This window comes from Oncorhynchus nerka, linkage group LG26 (genome assembly GCF_034236695.1).
Source record: "Oncorhynchus nerka isolate Pitt River linkage group LG26, Oner_Uvic_2.0, whole genome shotgun sequence".
Taxonomy (NCBI): Eukaryota; Metazoa; Chordata; class Actinopteri; order Salmoniformes; family Salmonidae; genus Oncorhynchus; species Oncorhynchus nerka.
In genome coordinates this window covers 22645141-22671759 of record NC_088421.1, presented here as the reverse complement: position 1 = coordinate 22671759, position 26619 = coordinate 22645141, and the positions used below count along the sequence as shown (strand labels likewise).

At 49.0% G+C, this 26619-nt stretch overlaps 1 pseudogene; it reads left to right on the top strand.

The window, feature by feature from the left end:
* The window catches only part of LOC115110917 (liprin-alpha-3-like), a 40408-nt pseudogene extending 13930 nt beyond the window's left edge, over positions 1-26478 (top strand).
* Positions 26479-26619: the final 141 nt, after the last annotated feature.

Sequence of the window (26619 nt, the reverse complement as noted above, 5' to 3'; positions counted from 1 at the left end):
AGAACATGTCAAGAGCTGTATGATAATTCATTGCTTGTATCATAAAACTGTAATTTATAACAAACATGATTGTCAAGGAGATGTAAATGTCTCAATCATCAGCATAACCCTAAAGAACCAATTATGTAGTACTTGTTGAGGCAAGATGCCTGAAATGTCACTCCAAATCATATTCATGTACACTGACATTAGTGGAGGCTCCTCAGAGGAGGAAGGGGAGCACCATCCTCCTCAGTGAATTTCATAAAAAATAAAAAATGGTAAAACATTTAAGTTATCATTTTCAGATAAAACTATACTAAATATAATCACGTCACCAAATAATTGATTAAAGCCCACTATTTTGCAATAACATCACTCTGTAATGTAGAACCATGGTGTATATGGGGGACAGCTAGCTTCTATTCTCCTCTGGGTACAATACAATACCCCCAAAATGGTTCTCACCCCCTTCCATAGACTTACACAGTAATTATGACAACTTCCGGAGGACGTCCTCCAACCTATCAGAGCTCTTGCAGCATGAACTGACATGTTGTCCACCCAATCAAAGGATCAGAGAATGAATCTAGTACTGAAAGCATAAGCTACATCTAGCTAGCACTGCAGTGCATACATGTGGTGAGTAATTTATTTTGGGTAACAGAAAAATACTGCATGTTAGCTGACTCAAAGAGAGAGAAAGACAATAGTTGAACAGTTTTGAACAAATTCATTTATTCCACTTTCAGTTTCACTTACTTAGCTAGCAAATGCAGCTAGCTAGTTTAGCCTACTCAAACACCCTGCTCAAACAGAGGGATGCTATGTTAGCTAGCTGGCTATGACTATCCAACATAACACTGGAACTCTTCCAAGTCAAGGTAAACTTTTACTAATTTATTGCCATCGGGGCCCGCCAGTGTAATGTTATTTCATGATTGTAGCGGGTTTACTATTGTGTTAGTTGTATTAGCTATGTTGACTGACGTTACTTTAGCTAATATGGTGACAACATGTAGGTTATGAGTAGTGGTTATGATATGGTTTGGCTTGGAAAGTTTTTTTCGCCTGGTCACATAGGGGGACAAGGTGAGAGGAGGAGAGCGCATGGATGCAAGAAGGAATACAAAGTGGCTGCTATGAAAGTGAACTGTGTTTACGCGTGCTCAGAAGTGTATTCATTCATCCGATTCTGTTGGGAAATGTTTCTTAAACGGAAGCAAATTGAACATACCTGAATTTTTTCAATAGAAACTCTTGTTTGCAACTGTTGGACTAATGATTACACCCTAGATCAGCTAGATGCAGGCAAGAGTGTGGAAGGCGGTATTGAATGTGTCACTGTCTGTCCAAATTTGAGTATCCTGTAGTAGCCTAAACCTATCGTTGTTACATTGAACTGGGTGAATGGAATATGAATGACAGTCATCCAATATGCTGTAATAGAAATAAGGCCATGCTCATGAAAAACTCAATCTTAAACAGCACTGACCGCCACTGTCTGACATCTGCAAACAGATCAGAAGTGAATGTGTATGCTAGAAAACATCCTACTGTGTTTGACTATGATCTGCACAGACAGGAGATCACTTAAATCAAACGTTTTACCCAACCCAAGGTTGCGCAGTCATAATTATATTCTATCAACATTCTGACATGCTGCCTGTTTTGACTCCCCACCCTCCTCCTCTTGCATCACAGGCTGAGGAGCGTCATGGTAACTTTGAGGAGCGACTACGACAGATGGAGGCGCAACTAGAGGAGAAGAATCAGGAGTTACAGAGGGTGAGTCATGCTCGCTCTCCCTTTTCCTTTTCTCCCTTCCACCCCCTCTTTCATACCATTCCTTTATCACTCGTTACTCTACAATGGCATACTAATGTTCTAAACCCTCTATTTGTCAGTCTGTATTCAGATCCCAATCTCCTTCTCTCTCACTCAGTCAAGCAGAAAGGTTGTTGTTAACTATCCGCCCACCCTCTGTCCAATTTTCTATTTTACTCTCTCCCTGCCTCAGGGCAAGGGAGGCACACAGAGTTTCCCAACTGGAGAGGCCTTGTCCAAGATTGCAACAGGATCAACAGTAGAAACAATAACAGACATGAAAATACCTCACTATTTAGCTCCCTAATCTCTCTCTTTTCTCTTTCTCTCTCTCTCTCTCTCTCTCTCTCTCTCTCTCTCTCTCTCTCTCTCCTCTCCTTTCCCTAGGCGAGGCAGAGGGAGAGGATGAATGATGAACACAACAAGCGTCTGTCTGACACGGTGGACAAGCTGCTGTCTGAGTCTAACGAAAGGCTTCAGCTCCATCTCAAGGAGAGGATGGCTGCTCTGGAGGACAAGGTACTACTTACCGGCCCACTCACACCCTCTCACACCTCTTCACACTTAGCATAGTTCCCACTCAAAACAGTCAACACTTCAACTAAAACCCATACCCCTTCATTTCACACACACCTGAGTTCCCACTCAAAACAGTCAACACAATCGTCTTCATCCAGTTTCTATTCAAGACTGTTGTCACTTCAATATTAAACCCACTCTGGCTCTAAACAGCTACTCTGGAATACAGTTCGGACCTCATGGTGATAATGTGTAATTACAGATGTTGTTGTTATGCAGTAGACCTAATCAAGTTTTTTTTAATGGTGAACCTTTCAGAATGCTCTCTCTGAGGAACTTTCTAACATGAAGAAGATCCAGGACGACCTTCTAGCAAACAAGGTATATCAAGAGATAATTCCATTTTCACATACTATAATTAAATATTTCAATTGTATTAACTTATTCTCTCTTTCTTTCCCTGTTTCAGGACCAGCTGATAGCCGAGCTGGAGAGGATTCAGCTGGAGTTGGACCAGCTCAGACTGAGACCCGGCGGGTCCTGCTATTCCAGGTCTCCCTCCCTTCCTCAACACACCTCCTACACACCTCATACAGCTGCTGCCTATGAATGTGGCTGGCAGTATTGTAACCAAGTAGTATAAGTGGTTTGCAGTGTTATGTGCTTCCTATAACCTCTCTCTCCTACTCTCAGTATAGGTTCAGGTGTGGCCTGTACATATGGAGCAGAGAGGCTGGATGAATGTACATTCTAATTATCTCTCCCACTCACTGTCTATATCAGTCTATCTTTCTCTTCTCCCTCTCTCTCTGTTTCTCTCTCTCTCTCTCTCTTTCTCTCCCTCTCCATCTCCATCTCCCTCCCTCTCCCTCTCCCTCTCTCCCTCCCTACCTCTCTCAGGTCTCTCCCAGGCAGTGCTCTGGAGCTGAGGTACTCCCACGGGGGCGGCTCCCTCCCCACGGGCTCCACCGCTCACCTGGATCACTACGGTAACTCCAACACAGTGGCCGTGGTCAGGCGGACTCATCGCGGGCGCTGGAGCACAGCCCGGGAGGACACCAGCAAGGTCAGAGGTCACATGATCACATGATCACCTTTGATGTGTCTAATATTGATAATGATATAGTCACATTGATATAGTTGATATGGTCATAAGCATCACAACACAACAAACTGAGCCTTCTCTGTGTGTATGTGTGTGTGCATGCTTGCATGTGTGTTTGTGCGTATGTGTATGTGTGCAGTACGGGGACTGGGACAGTGGGTCAGCGCTGCTGAGGACCGGGTTTGAGGGGGGTGTGGACCACGGTTGCTCTGACGATGAGGACGACAGAGAGACACTGTTTGGCTCGGAGCTGCTGTCTCCCAGCGGACAGACTGATGTCCAGACACTGGCCATCATGCTGCAGGAACAACTAGAGGCAATCAACAAGGAGATCAAGTAAGGGAGGTGGAGGAAGGGATGCAGGTCACTCTGGATAAGAGCGTCTGCTAAATGACTTAAATGTAAATGTAAATGTAGAGAGGTGCTGTGATTGTGTACAAGCAGTTTAGGTCAAATGCAGGTGGAGAAGATTCATCCGAGGTTTCTTTTCATTTTCTCATTCAAGACCAACATTCAAGACCAACATTCATTGGTCTTCCGTCTGACATGCTCCTAAATCTCCCGTCTTTCCCTCTTCTCCCCTTTTCACTCTGTTTACCCTCTCTCTCTCTCTCTCTCTCCGACCTGTTTGTCTGTCTATCTCTCTCCCCCTCTCTCCCCCCCTCCCTCCGACCTGTTTGTCTCTATCTCTCTCCCCCTCTCTCCCCCTCTCTCTCCGACCTGTTTGTCTGTCTATCTCTCTCCCCCTCTCTCCCCCCTCTCTCTCTCCGACCTGTTTGTCTGTCTATCTCTCTCCCCCTCTCTCCCCCCCTCTCTCTCTCTCCGACCTGTTTGTCTGTCTATCTCTCTCCCCCTCTCTCCCCCTCTCTCTCTCTCCGACCTGTTTGTCTGTCTATCTCTCTCCCCCTCTCCCCCCTCTCTGTCAGGCTGATCCAGGAAGAGAAGGAGAGTACAGAGTTGCGGGCGGAGGAGATCGAGAGCAGGGTTAGCAGTGTGGCTCTGGACGGTTCCCCCATCCCACCCTCCTCCCTGGGGAGGGACAGTATGGGACGCGGCTTCATCCCTCAATCCCTCACCTCCTCCACCCTGGCCTCCCCTTCTCCCCCCAGTTCTGGGGTCTCCACCCCTCGCCTGTCCCACTCCCCTCACCGCGAGACAGATAGACAGGTACAGCTGCTCTGTCTGTGTGTGGGTGTGTTGGGAATGTGTGAGTCTTTGTGTGTGTGTCAGTGGAGGCTGCTAAGGGGAGGACGGCTCATAATAATGTCTGGAACAGAGTGAATGAAATGGCATTAAACAAGCACATTTTTGAGAACATATTTACAGGATTTCACTTTTTAATGTGTTTAGTATTGCTTACTAGGTGTTGTCTAATAAATGCTGTAACTACTTCCTCTTCAATTCAGGGTTTATTGGAAAAAGCTGTTCAAAAGAGGACATTGTATTATCATTTCTTTGTACTCCCTGACGAAGGCCAGTTTTTAAACTTTGTTTCCATTGAACATGCCATACAAATAAAGGCATTTTAATGAATTATATGAAGAGTGTCTTGGTCCTCCTTTTTGATAACCCATTTACCCCTTTTACCAAAGAGCACCTTCTGTCTACCAAAATCTACTATTGTGTACCTGTACCCTTCCTCCTTTTTCTACATGGAAACCATGCTTGGAAGTATTTGATATCATTCCACTAATTCCACTCCAGCCATTACCACAAGCTCATCCTCCCCAATTAAGGGGTCACCAACCTCCTGTGGTGTGTGTACATGCGTGCGTACAGTATACATACTGTATAACGCCCCTAAATGTGTTCCAACTTTACCCTCCAGAACAACAAAGAGGATGATCGGTCCCTTGCCCTTCTTGACTCCACCCCTCCACCCACCCCCCGAGCGCTGCGACTTGACAGGATGACCCTCACCCACCCAGGGGCCATGATGGACGACCCCAGGGAATTCCGCAGGTATGACAGCCAATCATCATCGAGGAAACCCTGTAGTGCTCATATGATTCGGTCCTTCCCTGTTTCTCTTATTCCATCTGTCTCTTCTGTCTCTTAGTCTGTCAGCAGATGGCAGCAGTTCCAACAGCAGTCAGGACTCTCTCCACAAAGCCAGTAAAAGAAAAGCATCAAGTCTTCCATTGGCCGCCTTTTTGGGAAGAAGGAAAAGGGAAGGATGGGCCCGGCTGGGCGAGAGTCTGCCTCTCTGGGTGAGAGAGAATTTAAATTATACTCGAAAGCGACATAGTCCATGACTTTAAATGTGTTTCAACTGCAACAGGTCAAAGTCCACCTGGTGTTGACACCGATATTTGTAGTCTTTGTAACCCATGACCCCTGTGTCTCTCAGCCTCTACGCCTTCTGAGGACCTGGGTACTGGGGATTCTATGGGACTGACCAAGGGAAGCATGACAGGAACTGTTGACAACCGCCGCAGCAAAAGGAAGTGGGTCTCAGGGAATATCACCCTCCGATTCATTTCTCTCCTGAAGTCATTTCTCTTTCCACTCTCTGTTCCACTGCTTTTCTTCCACTCTTTCAGAAAGCACTTTTCGTTTTATGCTTATTCAACCTCTGTTTCCCCCGGTCTCTCTCTCCCAGACATGAGCTGCTGGAGGAGGCGTGTCGTCAGGGTCTTCCCTTTGCATCCTGGGATGGACCCACTGTGGTCTCCTGGCTAGAGGTAATCATAGATGTTTGATAGATAGATGGGAAACCTTTATAGCCATATAAACCCTCACGATCACTACATTCTAGCCAATCTGTTTCTAGCTCACCTCTTTCCCTCTCTACTCCAGCTGTGGGTGGGAATGCCAGCATGGTACGTGGCAGCCTGTCGTGCCAACGTGAAGAGTGGCGCCATCATGGCCAACCTGTCTGACACAGAGATCCAGAGGGAGATTGGCATCAGTAACCCCCTACACCGCCTCAAACTGAGACTGGCCATCCAGGAGATGGTGTCCCTCACCAGCCCATCTGCCCCGGCCAGCAATCGCTCTGTTAGTAGTCTCACTAGTACACACTCACAGAACACAAACCATGTAGACACAATTATAGGGGTACACATGATACTATATTGATATACACACATATACGTACAGGTAACTGCCAAAATAAAGGAAGCACCAACATAAAGTGTCTTAATAGGGTGTTGGGCCACAACGAGCCACCAGAACAGCTTCAATGTGCCTTGACACAGTCTACAAGTGTCTGGAACTCTATTGGAGAGATGTGACACCATTCTTCTATGAGAAATTCCATTATTTGGTGTTTTGTTGATGGTGGTGGAAAATGCTGTTTCAGGCACCACTCCAGAATCTTCCATATGTGTTCAATTGAGTTGAGATCTGGTGACTGAGACGGCCATGGCATATGGTTTACATCGTTTTCATGCTCATCAAACTATTTAGTGATCACTCGTGCCCGGTGGATGGGTGCATTGTCATCCTATGGGGGGGCGGCATAGCAATGGTAGCCAAAATAATGGCCTGCCCAACATTTTTATACATGACCCTAAGCATGATGGGATGGTGATTGCTTAATTAACTCAGGAACCACACCTGTGTGGTAGCACCTGCTTTCAATATACTTTGTGTCCCTCATTTACTGAAGTACAGTAGTTCCATTATTTTGTCAGTTACCTGTATATGCACATTTACATTATGTGTAGAGATTAACATAAAAATGTTACATGCATTCACAGCAGACTCATCAACACACACACAATTGAGTTTTTCTGACGATCATGTTTTCTTTCTCTCCTGTCTTGTGACCACAGTCGACCAGTAACGTGTGGATGACCCATGCTGAGATGGAGTCGTTAAACGCAGCCACCAAACCGGTAAGTATGTCCTGTTATGTTAATGTCTCAACATTCTCTAGACATTTAACACTGACGTTCATCTAACATTGACGTATATCAAAGGAGGTTGGTGGCACCTTAATTGAGGAGGACGGGCTCATAGTAATGGCTGGAAAGGAATGAGTGGAATGGTATCGAACACATCATGTTTCCATGTGTTTGATACCATTCCATTCACTCCATTCCAGACATTATTATGAGACGTCCTCCCCTCAGCAGCCTCCTGTGATCTACAGTGCAATCGGAAAGTATTCAGACCCCTTCACTTTTTCCACATTTTGTTAAATTACAACCTTATTCTAAAATGGATTAAATTATTATTTTCCTCATCAATCTACACACAATACCCCATAATGGCAATCAAAAACAAGCTATTAGAAATGTTTGTAAATGTATTAAAAATAAAAAACTGAAATACCTTATTTACATAAATAAGTATTCAGACCCTTTGCTATGACACTTGAAATTGAGCTCAGGTGCATCCTGTTTCCATTGATCATCCTTGAGATGTTTCTACAACTTGATTGGAGTCCACCTGTGGTAAATTTAAATTAATTGGACATGATTTGGAAAGGCACACCTGTCTATATAAGGTCCCACATTTGACAGTGCATGTCAGAGCAAAAACCAAGCCATGAGGTCGAAGGAATTGTCTGTAGAGCTCCGAGACAGGATTGTGTCGAGGCACAGATCTGGGGAAGGGTACCAAAACATTTCTGCAGCATTGAAGGTCCCCAAGACCACAGTGGCCTCCATCATTATTAAATGGAAGAAGTTTGGAACTACCAAGACTCTTCCTAGAGTTGGCTGCCCGGCCAAACTGAGCAATGGTCACTCTGACAGAGCTCCAGAGTTCCTCTGTGGAGATGGCTGCCCTTCCAGAAGGGCAGCCATCTCTGCAGCACTCCACCAATCAGGCCTTTATGGTAGAGTGGCCAGACGGAAGCCACTCCTCAGTAAAATGCACATGACAGCCTGCTTGGTGTTTGCCAAAAGGCACCTAAAGGACTTTCAGACCAGGAGAAACAAGATTATCTGGTCTGATGAAACCAAGATTGAACTCTTTGGCCTGAATGCCAAGCATCACGTCTAGAAGAAACCTGGCACCATCCCTACTGTGAAGCATGGTGGTGGCAGCATCATGCTGTGGGGATGTTTTTCAGCAGCAGGGACTGTGAGACTAGTCAGGATCGAGGGAAAGATGAACAGAGCAAAGTACAGAGAGATCCTTGATGAAGACCTGCACCAGAGCGTTCAGGACATCAGACTGGGGTGAAGGTTCACCTTTTAACAGGATAACAACCCTAAGCACACAGCCAAGACAATGCAGGAGTGGCTTCGGGACAAGTCTCTGAATGTCTTTGAGTGGCCCAGCCAGAGAAGAATGTGAGAAACTCCCCAAATACAGGTGTGCCAAGCTTGTTGCGTCATACCCATGACGACTTGAGGCTGTAATCGCTGCCAAAAGTGTCTGAATACTTATGTAAATGTCATATTTCAGTTTTTTATTTGTAATACATTTGCAAACATTTCTAAAAACCTGTTTTGATTTGTCATTATGGGGTACTGTGTGTAGATTGATGAGGAAAAAAAAACATTTTAATACATTTTAGAATAACTCTGTAACATAACAAAATGTGGAAAATGTCAAGGGGTCTGACTACTTTCCGAATGCACTGTAAATATATATTGCTCTACAGTTATAACTTATACTGCTCAGTTAGGAGTTAAACTCTTTCTCTCTCTCCCTCTGACTCTCCCTCTCTCTCTCTCTCTCTTTTTCTGAGTTTGTGGGACTACTAGGTCTTGGTGTTGAGCATCTTCTTCTCTCCCTCTAGTTTCTGTTTCAGTGTAAACTGCTTCCATACTAATGACCCGTTCACTAAACTGCTTCACACTAATGACCCGTTCACTAACACACTGTTCCTCCCCTTTGTCTTCTCCTTCCTGTTTACTGTCTTCTCCCCTCCTCCCTCTGCTTTTCCTCCATCCATCTGTCTTGCCTGCTCCCCCTATCCTGCTCTGCCTTTGTTCTCTCGCTCTTTCTGCCCATGTCTCTCTCTCTCCTGTCCATCTGCTGCATCTAAGGAGCTGAAAGAGATTAGCTGGGATCAGGTAAGGAATGGAAGCACTGTATTAAATGGCATCAACATATAACACACTAATTACACTATTGTATGTGGCCATTGAAAAACAAATCATTCATACAGAAAAGTACTATAAGTAATAATCAAACTACAACTGAAACAAATGAGACACTAGTGAAGGAGTCCTCTTCTGCATCTCAGATCCTGGCCTATGGGGATATGAACCATGAGTGGGTGGGTAATGACTGGCTGCCCAGCCTGGGTCTGCCCCAGTACCGCTCCTACTTCATGGAGTCCCTGGTGGACGCCCGCATGCTGGACCACCTGACCAAGAAGGAGCTGAGGGGACAGCTCAAAATGGTGGACAGCTTCCATAGGTACGTATGGCCTGCTCTCGTCTATCTGTCTCTCGCTCTTTCTCTTTCTGTTGCTGTTGTTAACCTCGGCACCTGGGTGGGGAGGCGTTTTTCTGCCTCGAGGGGGTGGTGAAAAGCAAATAGACAAAATTCCAGTTTCTGCAAATGAACAATGAATTGTTCTTCTGCAACTGTTTCCCACTCCCACTTCACTCATGGCCTTTCCTTTTCTCTCCGTCATTCTTTCTCTCCCTCTGTTGACACGCTAGCTCTCTCTCTGGTGTGTGAGTGTGTGTGTTTCGTGGCATGGGAAACATGCAGTTGTTAAAGGATATGTTGAAAGATTTCCTGCTGTTGTGACACTCTCACTCTGCAGGTGTGTCTCCAGGCCTTCTCTGGGTCAAAGACACCGGAGTGCTCTATAATACTTTCTCTGAGTACAGGTGAGAGTCAGTCGCCATGCCCTCTATTAACCGCCTGACCTCTTGACCTCTCTTGACCTTTCTCAGGGTTAGTTTGCATTATGGCATAATGTGTCTGAAGCGCTTGAACTACGACCGCAAAGAGCTAGAGAGGAGGAGAGAAGACAGCCAGCACCAGAACAAAGGTGTGTTCTTCCTCTCTGACATTAAATCCTTTGTTCCAATTTAGTGCTTCTCATCCATCCATCCATCCAACCAATCCTCCATTCAGTAACAATCAAAGCCTCGATTGATGGTTAGTAGAAGGTGTTTCACTGCTTGGCTTGAGCAAAAGTCTGCACCCACATTGGCCCTGTCAGTGTAAGATCCAGTCATCCTGTGGGTTTCTTTGAGTGAGAATCAGGTGTTCTGATATTTTCTGACAGATGTCTTCGTCCCACTACCCCTCTGCGTAGATGTGATGGTGTGGTCCAACGAGCGTGTGATGTGCTGGGTGCAGAACATCGGGCTGAAGGAGTATGCTGACAACCTGACAGAGAGCGGGGTCCATGGGGCCCTCCTGGCTCTGGACGACACCTTCGACTACACAGACTTGGCCCTGCTGCTGCAGATACCTAATCAGAACACACAGGTACACCCATCTAACCAATCAGAACACACAGGCATGCACAAGCCTCACCCCACCCACTAATCAGAAGTGATTAAATGCCTTCCCCTGCTCAGATGTTGCATGCAACAACCAATGGTTGTCTGCCACGTCATCGACTGTGTCTTCGGGACCAGATTGCTATAACATAGTAACAGTGTCCCCAGGCTAACTGCTGGCTGGTGGATGACAGTTGTATCTCAGTAACATCGTCCCCAGTGGCTGGTAACAGCTGTATCTGACTGGTGGATGACAGTTGTATCTCAGTAACATCGTCCCCAGGCTAACTGCTGGCTGGTGGATGACAGTTGTATCTCAGTAACATCGTCCCCAGTGGCTGGTAGATGACAGCTGTATCTGTAACTGGCTGGTGGATGACAGTTGTATCTCAGTAACAGCGTCCCCCTAACAGGGCTGGATGACAGTTGTATCTCAGTAACATCGTCCCCAGTGGCTGGTAGATGACAGTTGTATCTCAGTAACATCGTCCCCAGCTGGCTGGTAGATGACAGCCCCAGGCTGTGGTGGTCTGACAGCTGTAACAGCGTCCCCAGGCTAACAGCTGTGTAACAGCGTCCCCAGTGGCTGGTGGATGACAGCTGTATCTCAGTAACAGCGTCCCCAGTGGCTGGTGGATGACAGCTGTATCTCAGTAACAGTGTCCCCAGTGGCTGGTGGATGACAGTGTCCCCAGTGGCTGGTGGATGACAGCTGTATCTCAGTAACAGCGTCCCCAGTGGCTGGTGGATGACAGCTGTATCTCAGTAACAGCGTCCCCAGTGGCTGGTGGATGACAGCTGTATCTCAGTAACAGCGTCCCCAGTGGCTGGTGGATGACAGCTGTATCTCAGTAACAGCGTCCCCAGTGGCTGGTGTGGCTGGTGGATGACAGCTGTATCTCAGTAACATCGTCCCCAGTGGCTGGTGGATGAAAGCTGTATCTCAGTGGCTGGTGGATGACAGCTGTATCTCAGTAACAGCGTCCCCAGTGGCTGGTGGATGACAGCTGTATCTCAGTAACAGCGTCCCAGTGGCTGGTGGATGACAGCTGTATCTCAGTAACAGCGTCCCCAGTGGCTGGTGGATGACAGCTGTATCTCAGTAACAGCGTCCCCAGTGGCTGGTGGATGACAGCTGTATCTCAGTAACAGCGTCCCCAGTGGCTGGTGGATGACAGTTGTATCTCAGTAACATCGTCCCCAGGCTAACAGCTGGCTGGTGGATGACAGTTGTATCTCAGTAACATCGTCCCCAGTGGCTGGTAGATGACAGCTGTATCTCAGTAACAGCGTCCCCAGTGGCTGGTGGATGACAGCTGTATCTCAGTAACAGCGTCCCCAGTGGCTGGTGGATGACAGCTGTATCTCAGTAACATCGTCCCCAGTGGCTGGTGGATGACAGCTGTATCTCAGTAACATCGTCCCCAGGCTAACTGCTGGCTGGTAGATGACAGCTGTATCTCAGTAACAGTGTCCCCAGTGTCTGGTGGATGACAGGCAGTAACAGTGTCCCCAGGCTGGTGGATGACAGCTTGTATCTCAGTAACATCGTCCCCAGTGGCTGGTAGATGACAGTTGTATCTCAGTAACAGTGGCTGTCCCCAGTGGCTGGTAGATGACAGTTGTATCTCAGTAACATCGTCCCCAGTGGCTGGTGGATGACAGCTGTATCTCAGTAACAGCGTCCCCAGTGGCTGGTGGATGACAGTTGTATCTCAGTAACAGTGTCCCCAGGCTAACAGCTGGCTGGTGGATGACGGCTGTATCTGTAACATCTGGCTGGTAATGACAGCTGTCCCCAGTGGCTGGTGGATGACAGCTGTATCTCAGTAACAGCGTCCCCAGTGGCTGGTGGATGACAGCTGTATCTCAGTAACAGCGTCCCCAGTGGCTGGTGGATGACAGTTGTATCTCAGTAACAGCGTCCCCAGGCTAACAGCTGGCTGGTAGATGACAGCTGTATCTCAGTAACAGCGTCCCCAGTGGCTGGTGGATGACAGCTGTATCTCAGTAACATCGTCCCCAGTGGCTGGTGGATGACAGCTGTATCTCAGTAACAGCGTCCCCAGTGGCTGGTGGATGACAGGTATCTCAGTAACAGTGGCTGGTGGATGACAGCTGTATCTCAGTAACAGCGTCCCCAGTGGCTGGTGGATGACAGCTGTATCTCAGTAACAGCGTCCCCAGTGGCTGGTGGATGACAGCTGTATCTCAGTAACAGCGTCCCCAGTGGCTGGTGGATGACAGCTGTATCTCAGTAACATCGTCCCCAGTGGCTGGTGGATGACAGCTGTATCTCAGTAACAGCGTCCCCAGTGGCTGGTGGATGACAGCTGTATCTCAGTAACAGCGTCCCCAGTGGCTGGTGGATGACAGCTGTATCTCAGTAACAGCGTCCCCAGTGGCTGGTGGATGACAGCTGTATCTCAGTAACAGCGTCCCCAGTGGCTGGTGGATGACAGCTGTATCTCAGTAACAGCGTCCCCAGGCTAACAGCTGGCTGGTAGATGACAGTGTATCTCAGTAACAGCGTCCCCAGTGGCTGGTGGATGACAGCTGTATCTCAGTAACAGCGTCCCCAGTGGCTGGTGGATGACAGCTGTATCTCAGTAACAGTGTCCCCAGTGGCTGGTGGATGACAGCTGTATCTCAGTAACAGCGTCCCCAGTGGCTGGTGGATGACAGCTGTATCTCAGTAACAGCGTCCCCAGGCTAACTGCTGGCTGGTAGATGACAGCTGTATCTCAGTAACAGCGTCCCCAGGCTAACTGCTGGCTGGTGGATGACAGCTGTATCTCAGTAACAGCGTCCCCAGTGGCTGGTGGATGACAGCTGTATCTCAGTAACAGCGTCCCCAGGCTAACTGCTGGCTGGTGGATGACAGTTGTATCTCAGTAACATCGTCCAGTGGCTGGTAGATGACAGCTGTATCTCAGTAACATCGTCCCCAGTGGCTGGTGGATGACAGCTGTATCTCAGTAACAGCGTCCCCAGGCTAACTGCTGGCTGGTGGATGACAGTTGTATCTCAGTAACATCGTCCCCAGTGGCTGGTAGATGACAGGTGTATCTCAGTAACATCGTCCCCAGTGGCTGGTAGATGACAGTTGTATCTCAGTAACATCGTCCCCAGTGGCTGGTAGATGACAGTTGTATCTCAGTAACATCGTCCCCAGTGGCTGGTAGATGACAGGTGTATCTCAGTAACATCGTCCCCAGGCTAACTGCTGGCTGGTAGATGACAGTTGTATCTCAGTAACAGCGTCCCCAGTGGCTGGTGGATGACAGCTGTATCTCAGTAACAGTGTCCCCAGTGGCTGGTATATGACAGCTGTATCACAGTAACATCGTCCCCAGTGTCTGGTGGATGACAGTTGTATCTCAGTAACAGTGTCCCCAGTGGCTGGTATATGACAGCTGTATCTCAGTAACATCGTCCCCAGTGGCTGGTGGATGACAGCTGTATCTCAGTAACAGCGTCCCCAGGCTAACTGCTGGCTGGTAGATGACAGCTGTATCTCAGTAACAGCGTCCCCAGGCTAACTGCTGGCTGGTGGATGACAGCTGTATCTCAGTAACAGCGTCCCCAGGCTAACAGCTGGCTGGTAGATGACAGCTGTATCTCAGTAACAGTGTCCCCAGTGGCTGGTGGATGACAGCTGTATCTCAGTAACATCGTCCCCAGGCTAACTGCTGGCTGGTAGATGACAGCTGTATCACAGTAACATCGTCCCCAGTGTCTGGTGGATGACAGTTGTATCTCAGTCACAGTGTCCCCAGGCTAACTGCTGGCTGGTGGATGACAGCTGTATCTCAGTAACAGCGTCCCCAGTGGCTGGTGGATGACAGCTGTATCTCAGTAACAGCGTCCCCAGTGGCTGGTGGATGACAGCTGTATCTCAGTAACAGCGTCCCCAGTGGCTGGTGGATGACAGCTGTATCTCAGGTGGATGACAGCTGTATCTCAGTAACAGCGTCCCCCAGTGGCTGGTGGATGACAGCTGTATCTCAGTAACAGCGTCCCCAGTGGCTGGTGGATGACAGCTGTATCTCAGTAACATCGTCCCCAGTGGCTGGTGGATGACAGCTGTATCTCAGTAACAGCGGTGGCTGGTGGATGACAGCTGTATCTCAGTAACAGCGTCCCCAGTGGCTGGTGGATGACAGCTGTATCTCAGTAACAGCGTCCCCAGTGGCTGGTGGATGACAGCTGTATCTCAGTAACAGCGTCCCCAGTGGCTGGTGGATGACAGCTGTATCTCAGTAACAGTGTCCCCAGTGGCTGGTGGATGACAGCTGTATCTCAGTAACATCGTCCCCAGGCTAACTGCTGGCTGGTAGATGACAGCTGTATCACAGTAACATCGTCCCCAGTGTCTGGTGGATGACAGTTGTATCTCAGTAACAGCGTGTATGTATCTCAGTAACAGTGGCTGGTGGATGACAGCTGTATCTCAGTAACAGTCGTCCCCAGTAACTGGCTGGCTGGTAACAGCTCCCACAGCTGTATCTCAGTAACATCGTCCCCATGCTAACTGCTGGCTGGTGGATGACAGCTGTATCTCAGTAACAGCGTCCCCAGGCTAACAGCTGGCTGGTAGATGACAGTTGTATCTCAGTAACAGCGTCCCCAGTGGCTGGTAGATGACAGCTGTATCTCAGTAACAGCGTCCCCAGTGGCTGGTGGATGACAGTTGTATCTCAGTAACAGCGTCCCCAGTGGCTGGTGGATGACAGCTGTATCTGGTCCCCAGTGGCTGACAGTTGTATCTCAGTAACAGCGTCCCCAGACAGCTAACAGGGCTGGTGGATGACAGCTGTATCTCAGTAACAGCGTCCCCTGGTGGAGACAGCTGTATCTCAGCTGGCTGGTGGATGACAGCTATCTCAGTAACAGATGACAGTTGTATCTCAGTAACAGTCCCCAGTGGCTGGTCCCCAGTGGCTGGTAGATGATGACAGCTGTATCTCAGTAACAGCGTCCCCAGTGGCTGGTGGATGACAGCTGTATCTCAGTAACAGTGTCCCCAGTGGCTGGTAGTGGCTGGTGGATGACAGTTGTATCTCAGTAACATCTCCCCAGTGGCTGGTGATGACAGCTGTATCTCAGTCAGTAAGTGGCTGGTGGATGACGTATCTCAGTAACAGCGTCCCAGGCCAGTGGCTGGTAGATGACAGTTGTATCTCAGTAACAGCGTCCCCAGTGGCTGGTAGATGACAGCTGTATCTCAGTAACAGTCCCCAGGCTAACTGGCTGGTGGATGACAGCTGTATCTCAGTAACATCTCCCCAGTAACAGTGATGACAGCTGTATCTCAGTAACATCGTCCCCAGTGGCTGGTGGAGATGACAGCTGTATCTCAGTAACAGCCCCCAGTGGCTGGGCTGGTGGATGACAGTTGTATCTCAGTAACATCGTCCCCAGTGGCTGGTAGATGACAGGTGTATCTCAGTAACATCGTCCCCAGTGGCTGGTAGATGACAGCTGTATCTCAGTAACAGCGTCCCCAGTGGCTGGTGGATGACAGCTGGTAACTGGTGGCTGGTAGATGACAGCTGTATCTCAGTAACATCGTCCCCAGGCTAACTGCTGGCTGGTAGATGACAGTTGTATCTCAGTAACAGCGTCCCCAGTGGCTGGTGGATGACAGCTGTATCTCAGTAACAGTGTCCCCAGTGGCTGGTATATGACAGCTGTATCACAGTAACATCGTCCCCAGTGTCTGGTGGATGACAGTTGTATCTCAGTAACAGTGTCCCCAGTGGCTGGTATATGACAGCTGTATCTCAGTAACATCGTCCCCAGTGGCTGGTGGATGACAGCTGTATCTCAGTAACAGCGTCCCCAGGCTAACTGCTGGCTGGTAGATGACAGCTGTATCTCAGTAACATCGTCCCCTGGCTAACTGCTGGCTGGTAGATGACAGCTGTATCTCAGTAACAGCGTCCCCAGGCTAACAGCTGGCTGGTAGATGACAGTTGTATCTCAGTAACAGTGTCCCCAGTGGCTGGTAGATGACAGCTGTATCTCAGTAACATCGTCCCCAGTGGCTGGTGGATGACAGCTGTATCTCAGTAACAGTGTCCCCAGGCTAACTGCTGGCTGGTGGATGACAGTTGTATCTCAGTAACAGCGTCCCCAGTGGCTGGTGGATGACAGCTGTATCTCAGTAACAGCGTCCCCTGGTGGATGACTGGGCTGGATGACAGCTGTATCTCAGTAACAGCGTCCCCAGTGGCTGGTGGATGACAGCTGTATCTCAGTCAGCAGTGGCTGGTGGATGACAGCTGTATCTCAGTAACAGCGTCCCAGTGGCTGGTGGATGACAGCTGTATCTCAGTAACAGCGTCCCCAGTGGCTGGTGGATGACAGCTGTAACAGTAACAGTCCCCAGTGGCTGGTGGATGACAGCTGTATCTCAGTAACAGCGTCCCCAGGCTGGTGGATGACAGCTGTATCTCAGTAACAGCTGGCTGGTGGATGACAGCTGTATCTCAGTAACATCGTCCCCAGTGGCTGGTGGATGACAGCTGTATCTCAGTAACAGTGTCCCCAGGCTGGCTGGCTGGTGGATGACAGCTGTATCTCAGTAACAGCGTCCCGTCCCCTGGCTGGTGATGACAGCTAACTGCTGGCTGGTGGATGACAGCTGTATCTCAGTAACAGCGTCCCCAGTGCTATGACAGCTGGCTGGTCCCCAGGCTAGATGACAGTGGCTGTATCTCAGTAACAGCGTCCCCAGGCTAACAGCTGGCTGGTGGATGACAGTTGTATCTCAGTAACAGCGTCCCCATGGCTAACAGCTGGCTGGTAGATGACAGTTGTATCTCAGTAACAGCGTCCCCAGGCTAGATGACAGTTGTATCTCAGTAACAGCGGTAACAGCTGGCTGGTAGATGACAGTTGTATCTCAGTAACAGCGTCCCCAGGCTAACAGCTGGCTGGTAGATGACAGTTGTATCTCAGTAACAGCGCTGGCTGGTAGATGACAGGCTAAACAGCTGGCTGGGTAGATGACAGTTGTATCTCAGTAACAGTGTCCCCAGTGGCTGGTGGATGACAGCTGTATCTCAGTAACAGCGTCCCCAGTGGCTGGTGGATGACAGCTGTATCTCAGTAACAGTGTCCCCAGTGGCTGGTAACATCTGTAACAGCTGGCTGGTGGATGACAGCTGTATCTCAGTAACATCTGTCCCTCAGTAACAGCGGCTGGTAGATGACAGGTGTATCTCAGTAACATCGTCCCCAGTGGCTGGTGGATGACAGTTGTATCTCAGTAACAGCGTCCCCAGTGGCTGGTGATGACAGCTGTATCTCAGTAACAGCGTCCCCTGGTGGATGAGCTGTATCTCAGTAACAGCGTCCCCAGGCTGGGCTGGTGGATGACAGTGTATCTCAGTAACATCGTCCCCAGTGGCTGGTGATGACAGGTGTATCTCAGTAACATCGTCCCCAGTGGCTGGTAGATGACAGCTGTATCTCAGTAACATCGTCCCCAGTGGCTGGTGGATGACAGCTGTATCTCAGTAACATGGCGTCCCCAGTGGCTGGGATGAGATGACAGGTGTATCTCAGTAACATCGTCCCCAGTGGCTGGCTGGTAGATGACAGTTGTATCTCAGTAACAGCGTCCCCAGTGGCTGGTGGATGACAGCTGTATCTCAGTAACAGCGTCCCCAGTGGCTGGTAGATGACAGCTGTATCTCAGTAACATCGTCCCCAGTGGCTGGTGGATGACAGCTGTATCTCAGTAACAGTCCCCAGTGGCTGGTGGATGACCCTCAGTGGCTGGCTGGTGGATGACTGACAGCTGTATCTCAGTGACAGCTGTATCTCAGTAACAGCCCAGTGGCTGGTGGATGACAGCTGTATCTCAGTAACAGCGTCCCCAGGCTAACTGCTGGCTGGTGGATGACAGCTGTATCTCAGTAACAGCGTCCCCAGGCTATGACAGCTGTATCTCAGTGGCTGGGCTGGTAGATGACAGCTGTATCTCAGTAACAGCGTCCCCAGGCTAACAGCTGGCTGGTAGATGACAGTTGTATCTCAGTAACAGTGTCCCCAGTGGCTGGTAGATGACAGCTGTATCTCAGTAACATCGTCCCCAGTGGCTGGTGGATGACAGCTGTATCTCAGTAACAGTGTCCCCAGGCTAACTGCTGGCTGGTGGATGACAGTTGTATCTCAGTAACATCGTCCCCAGTGGCTGGTAGATGACAGGTGTATCTCAGTAACAGCGTCCCCAGTGGCTGGTAGATGACAGCTGTATCTCAGTAACAGCGTCCCCAGTGGCTGGTGGATGACAGCTGTATCTCAGTAACAGCGTCCCCAGTGGCTGGTGGATGACAGCTGTATCTCAGTAACAGCGTCCCCAGTGGCTGGTGGATGACAGCTGTATCTCAGTAACAGCGTTCCCAGTGGCTGGTGGATGACAGCTGTATCTCAGTAACAGCGTCCCCAGTGGCTGGTGGATGACAGCTGTATCTCAGTAACAGCGTCCCCAGTGGCTGGCTGGATGATGACAGCTGTATCTCAGTAACAGCGTCCCCAGTGGCTGGTGGATGACAGCTGTATCTCAGTAACAGCGTCCCCAGTGGCTGGTGGATGACAGCTGTATCTCAGTAACAGTGTCCCCAGTGGCTGGTGGATGACAGCTGTATCTCAGTAACATCGTCCCCAGGCTGGTAATGACAGTGCTGGCTGGTGGCTGGTGGATGACAGCTGTATCTCAGTAACAGCTCCCCAGTGGCTGGTGGATGACAGTTGTATCTCAGTAACAGCGTCCCCAGTGCTGGCTGGTGGATGACAGCTGTATCTCAGTAACAGCGTCCCCAGTGGCTGGTGGATGACAGCTGTATCTCAGTAACAGCGTCCCCAGGGCTGGTGGTGGATGACAGTTGTATCTGGCTGGTGGATGACAGTTGTATCTCAGTAACAGCGTCCCCAGTGGCTGGTAGATGACAGGTGTATCTCAGTAACATCGTCCCCAGTGGCTGGTAGATGACAGTTGTATCTCAGTAACATGACAGTCCCCAGTGGCTGGTAGATGACAGTTGTATCTCAGTAACATCGTCCCCTGGCTGGTGGATGACAGTGTGGCTGGTGGTAGATGACAGCTGTATCTCAGTAACAGCGTCCCCAGGCTAACTGCTGGCTGGTAGATGACAGTTGTATCTCAGTAACAGCGTATCTCCCCAGTGGCTGGTGGATGACAGCCAGTGGCTCTCAGTAACAGTCCCCAGTGGCCCCAGTGGCTGGTAACAGATGACAGCTGGCTATGACAGTTGTATCTCAGTAACAGTCTCAGTAACATGTCCCCAGTGTCTGGTGGATGACAGTTGTATCTCAGTAACAGTGTCCCCAGTGGCTGGTGGATGACAGCTGTATCTCAGTAACAGCGTCCCCAGTGGCTGGTGGATGACAGCTGTATCTCAGTAACATCGTCCCCAGGCTAACTGCTGGCTGGTAGATGACAGCTGTATCTCAGTAACATCGTCCCCAGGCTAGCTGCTGGCTGGTAGATGACAGCTGGTAGATGTATCTCAGTAACAGCGTCCCCAGGCTAACAGCTGGCTGGTAGATGACAGTTGTATCTCAGTAACAGTGTCCCCAGGCTAACAGCTGGCTGGTAGATGACAGTGTATCTCAGTAACAGCGTCCCCAGCTGGCTGGTAGATGACAGCTGTATCTCAGTAACAGCGTCCCCAGGCTAACAGCTGGCTGGTGGATGACAGATGACAGTGTATCTCAGTAACAGCGTCCCCAGGCTAACAGCTGGCTGGTAGATGACAGTTGTATCTCAGTAACAGCGTCCCCAGGGCTGGTAGATGACAGCTGGCTGGTAGATGGCTGGTAGATGACAGTTGTATCTCAGTAACAGCGTCCCCAGGCTAACAGCTGGCTGGATGACAGCTGTATCTCAGTAACAGCGTCCCCAGGCTGGCTGGATGACAGCTGTATGACAGCTGTGGTGGATCTCAGTAACAGCGTCCCCAGTGGCTGGTGGATGACTGGTGGATGACAGTTGTATCTCAGTAACAGCGTCCCCAGTGGCTGGTGGATGACAGTTGTATCTCAGTAACATCGTCCCCTGGTGGATGACAGTGTATCTCAGTAACAGCTGTCCCCAGTGGCTGGTGGATGACAGCTGTATCTCAGTAACAGCGTCCCCAGGCTAACAGTGGCTGGTAGATGACAGTTGTATCTCAGTAACAGCGTCCCCAGGCTAACAGCTGGTAACTGGTGGTGGATGACAGTTGTATCTCAGTAACAGTCCCCAGTGGCTGGTGGATGACAGCCTCAGTAACAGTGGCTGGTGGATGACAGCTGTATCTCAGTACAGCGTCCCCAGGCTAACAGCTGGCTGGTAGATGACAGTTGTATCTCAGTAACAGCGTCCCCAGGTATCTCAGTAACAGCTGGCTGGTAGATGACAGTTGTATCTCAGTAACAGCGTCCCCAGGCTAACAGCTGGCTGGTAGATGACAGTTGTATCTCAGTAACAGCGTCCCCAGGCTAACAGCTGGCTGGTGGTGATGACAGTTGTATCTCAGTAACAGCGTCCCCAGGCTAACAGCTGGCTGGTAGATGACAGTTGTATCTCAGTAACAGCGTCCCCAGTAACAGCTGGCTGGTGGATGACAGTTGTATCTCAGTAACAGCGTCCCCCCCAGGCTAACAGCTGGCTGGTGGATGACAGTTGTATCTCAGTAACAGCGTCCCCAGGCTAACAGCTGGCTGGTGGATGACAGTTGTATCTCAGTAACAGCGTCCCCAGTAACAGCTGGCTGGTAGATGACAGTTGTATCTCAGTAACAGTGTCCCCAGGGCTGGTGATGACAGCTGTAACATCGCCCCAGTGGCTGGTGGATGACAGTTGTATCTCAGTAACAGCGTCCCCAGTGGCTGGTAGATGACAGTTGTATCTCAGTAACAGCGTCCCCAGGCTGGTGGATGACAGCTGGCTGGTGGCTGGATGACAGTTGTATCTCAGTAACATCGTCCCCATCTCAGTAACAGCGTCCCCAACTGCTGGCTGGTGGATGACAGTTGTATCTCAGTAACAGCGTCCCCAGGCTAACAGTGGCTGGTAGATGACAGGTATCTCAGTAACAGCTGGCCAGGGCTAACAGCTGGCTGGTAGATGACAGTTGTATCTCAGTAACAGCGTCCCCAGGCTGGTGGATGACAGCTGGCTGGTGAATGACAGTTGTATCTCAGTAACATCGTACCCATGCTGGCTGGTGGATGACAGTTGTATCTCAGTAACAGCTTCACCAGTAGCTGGTAGATGACAGTTGTATCTCAGTAACAGCGTCCCCAGGCTAACAGCTGGCTGGTAGATGACAGTTGTATCTCAGTAACAGCGTCCCCAGGCTAACAGCTGGCTGGTAGATGACAGTTGTATCTCAGTAACAGCGTCCCCAGGCTAACAGCTGGCTGGTAGATGACAGTTGTATCTCAGTAACAGCGTCCCCAGGCTAACAGCTGGCTGGTAGATGACAGTTGTATCTCAGTAACAGCGTCCCCAGGCTAACAGCTGGCTGGTGGATGACAGTTGTATCTCAGTAACAGCGTCCCCAGGCTAACAGCTGGCTGGTGGATGACAGTTGTATCTCAGTAACAGCGTCCCCAGGCTAACAGCTGGCTGGTGGATGACAGTTGTATCTCAGTAACAGCGTCCCCAGTGGCTGGTAGATGACAGTTGTATCTCAGTAACAGCGTCCCCAGGCTAACAGCTGGCTGGTAGATGACAGTTGTATCTCAGTAACAGCGTCCCCAGGCTAACAGCTGGCTGGTGGATGACAGTTGTATCTCAGTAACATCGTACCCATGCTGGCTGGTGGATGACAGTTGTATCTCAGTAACAGCGTCCCCAGGCTAACAGCTGGCTGGTAGATGACAGTTATATCTCAGTAACAGCGTCCCCAGGCTAACAGCTGGCTGGTAGATGGCAGTTGTATCTCAGTAACAGCGTCCCCAGGCTAACAGCTGGCTGGTAGATGACAGTTGTATCTCAGTAACAGCGTCCCCAGGCTAACAGCTGGCTGGTAGATGACAGTTGTATCTCAGTAACAGCGTCCCCAGGCTAACAGCTGGCTGGTAGATGACAGTTGTATCTCAGTAACAGCGTCCCCAGGCTAACAGCTGGCTGGTGGATGACAGTTGTATCTCAGTAACAGCGTCCCCAGGCTAACAGCTGGCTGGTGGATGACAGTTGTATCTCAGTAACAGCGTCCCCAGGCTAACAGCTGGCTGGTGGATGACAGTTGTATCTCAGTAACAGCGTCCCCAGGCTAACAGCTGGCTGGTAGATGACAGTTGTATCTCAGTAACAGCGTTCCCAGGCTAACAGCTGGCTGGTAGATGACAGTTGTATCTCAGTAACAGCGTCCCCAGGCTAACAGCTGGCTGGTGGATGACAGTTGTATCTCAGGCATGCAGGTGAAACTGATAGTAGTGTATATCAAATGAAGTGACTAGCCTGATTCTAATCTGTACTCCCTCCTCTCTCATGTCTCCTCTAGGCCAGACAACTCCTAGAGAAGGAATACAACTCCCTCATCTCTATGGGAACAGAGAGAAGACCAGATGAGGTATTAAAGAACACAGTACGCTTAGTTCAGAGACTATGTGAAGACTGCATTTTCCACCTCATACAAGTCATTCTTTCTAACTTGACAGTTTGACAATGTTGATAGACATAACCTTTTTTTATTTCTCTCTCTCCTCTCCCCTCCCCTTTTTTTCTCTCCCCATTTCCCCCCGTCTCTCTACACCCCCTCCATTAGGATGGGACTAAGACGTTCACCCGCTCCCCTTCCTGGAGGAAGATGTTCAGGGAGAAGGACCTTAGGGGGGTGACCTCGGACTCATCGGAGAACCTGCCTGCTAACTTCCGTGCCTCCGCCATCTCCACGCCCTCTGTGACCCTGAGAAAGGTTCAGAGTGACGGTGAGAAGGATGAACTCTCTCCCTAACCTCTGACCCTTCCCTTTGGCCACGCTCTCAGATCCCTATTTGTTCGGCTTCTTACACCTCCAGGGCTATTCTTCTATTATCACTCAGACAATTTATGACCCCTTAAAACCCTGGATAACACATATTTACTATGGGCTAGTCATACTGATTTATTCATTGAGAAAAACAACTGACTTTGTCTAGAAGCGGGTTGCATGTTACATTAGAGAAGAAGTGTAAGACCAGTGTCACATGTGAGTATGTTCAGATGTACCCCATTCATAGAAGCTTACTAACGATTGATGATAGTTTTTGCGATTGATGATAGTATTTTCTGTGTGGGGAAGTGTTGTTAAAAGCCCTGACGCTCGCTCTAAACGTCAACACGCATCGCTTGCGGTACAGTTTTGGAAACAAAAGATTAAATTACTCCACACATTTATAGGGTTCCCACACGGCCATATTTCCAATGTTACAGCGCTTGACAGAGAAGACTGAGTAGACTACCTGTGTGAATTAGAGAGAAGACTGAGTAGACTACCTGTGTGAATTAGAGAGAAGACTGAGTAGACTACCTGTGTGAATTAGAGAGAAGACTGAGTAGACTACCTGTGTGAATTAGAGAGAAGACTGAGTAGACTACCTGTGTGAATTAGAGAGAAGACTGAGTAGACTACCTGTGCTAATTAGAGAGAAGACTGAGTAGACTACCTGTGTGAATTAGAGAGAAGACTGAGTAGACTACCTGTGTGAATTAGAGAGAAGACTGAGTAGACTACCTGTGTGAATTAGAGAGAAGACTGAGTAGACTACCTGTGCTAATTAGAGAGAAGACTGAGTAGACTACCTGTGTGAATTAGAGAGAAGACTGAGTAGACTACCTGTGTGAATTAGAGAGAAGACTGAGTAGACTACCTGTGCTAATTAGAGAGAAGACTGAGTAGACTACCTGTGTGAATTAGAGAGAAGACTGAGTAGACTACCTGTGTGAATTAGAGAGAAGACTGAGTAGACTACCTGTGTGAATTAGAGAGAAGACTGAGTAGACTACCTGTGTGAATTAGAGAGAAGACTGAGTAGACTACCTGTGCTAATTAGAGAGAAGACTGAGTAGACTACCTGTGTGAATTAGAGAGAAGACTGAGTAGACTACCTGTGTGAATTAGAGAGAAGACTGAGTAGACTACCTGTGTGAATTAGAGAGAAGACTGAGTAGACTACCTGTGCTAATTAGCATTCTGCGTCTCAGAACAACTGTGTGTAAAAGGAAGACGGACGCCACAAACGTGTCACTGAAAGATACTGTCGGCTCAACTGTTTTAAAACCGGTTAAAATAGTCTACAGTAAGTGTATATTTTTCCTTTGTGAAATTATTTTGATGTGACATGAAAGTAGAGGTTGTTGTGTTTCTAAAATCTTATCACAATTGAGAGTCGAATCACGTTTAGATGAAGTATTTTGCCTATAAACAGAACATGTAAGGTCCTAGGACTATAAGGAGTAACATTAGGCTCCTTCAGTCCATTATTGGGCTTGTTCCAACACTGATGGCATTACCTTGGATATTCATGTGCAAAACCTCCAGTGGCTCGCTCCTACAGGACACAGCAGGTTCAGAGGGCAAGGCAACCACACATTCCCCCTCCCACAACTTTATAATAGTACATCATGGAAAAGTTCAATGCTATTTAGTTGTTATTTTGATGTTTCTCTCTCCTTCTCGCTTAGTGAACTCTGGGCCTCGCGGTGAGGTAGCCTCAGTCAGGACATACTCTTGCTGAAGGACACGGAGGTGAGAAGCCCTCAACCAACACATTAAACACATGTAGTAGCTAGTTAGAGTTCTCTCATGGTTGGATTTGCAATAAAACCTTCAGGCATGCCAGATAGCTTGCATGTGTGCATATTCAAGTGGTTTGACTTGTTTTCAAGCTATATTGTTTGTTGTGGTGCTGTGTTGTGAGCTTTGGTTATATCATTGTTTGTGGGTGAGGTCTTTAGCGGTGGGCTTGGTTCATTGGTTGGTGGGGATTTGGTTTGAGTGAAGTCAGGAGGACAGAGGTGTGCGTGAGAGTAATCCTGTGTTTCTCCTCAGGGCCATGGTGACTGGATCACGACTGGACTGCCCTCCTCTCATTCATTCACAGGAGGGGAGAGCAGCAGAGAAGCAATGAATATATACATTTATTAAATATAAATCTATTGGTCTGACCATTCTGCAATAACAGAGATAAAGAAGAAATGACAGAGATGGAGAAACAACAAAGGGAAAAGAACATGAAGAATGTATGAAATATTGACAGGATATATACTGTACGTACATGGATAGAGGGTAGGATGAGGCAGGATGACTGTTTTATCTCTCTCTTTGTTCTGTCTCAATATGTGATTGTGCGATGTGGAGTTGTGTGCTGAGGAGGAGGATACTGATATCCAATGTCACCCATTGTGGCTCTCTATCTGTTAGCTGTCAGGGGTTCTCCTAAGTTGGTTAGAGTGCTGCAGTAAAACCATGTCCCCATTCAGGCCGCCATCTTGGCTCCAGCCACATCAGAGCGGCAGCAAGCCGCTCCTCTACTCATGGTTTATCCATTGGCACCTTGAAAGCTGAGAGGCTCTAGTGTAATCTCTTTTGAATGGAATCTATTGTGGAGATCAAAGGCCGGGCCACAGCAGCTACGATACGATAGGGTGGGGGGCCACAGCAGCTACGATATGATAGGGTGGGGGCCACAGCAGCTACGATACGATAGGGTGGGGGGCCACAGCAGTGGGGATACGATAGGATTTGGGGGCCACAGCAGCGGGGATACGATGGGATTTGGGGGCCACAGCAGCGGGAATACGATGGGATT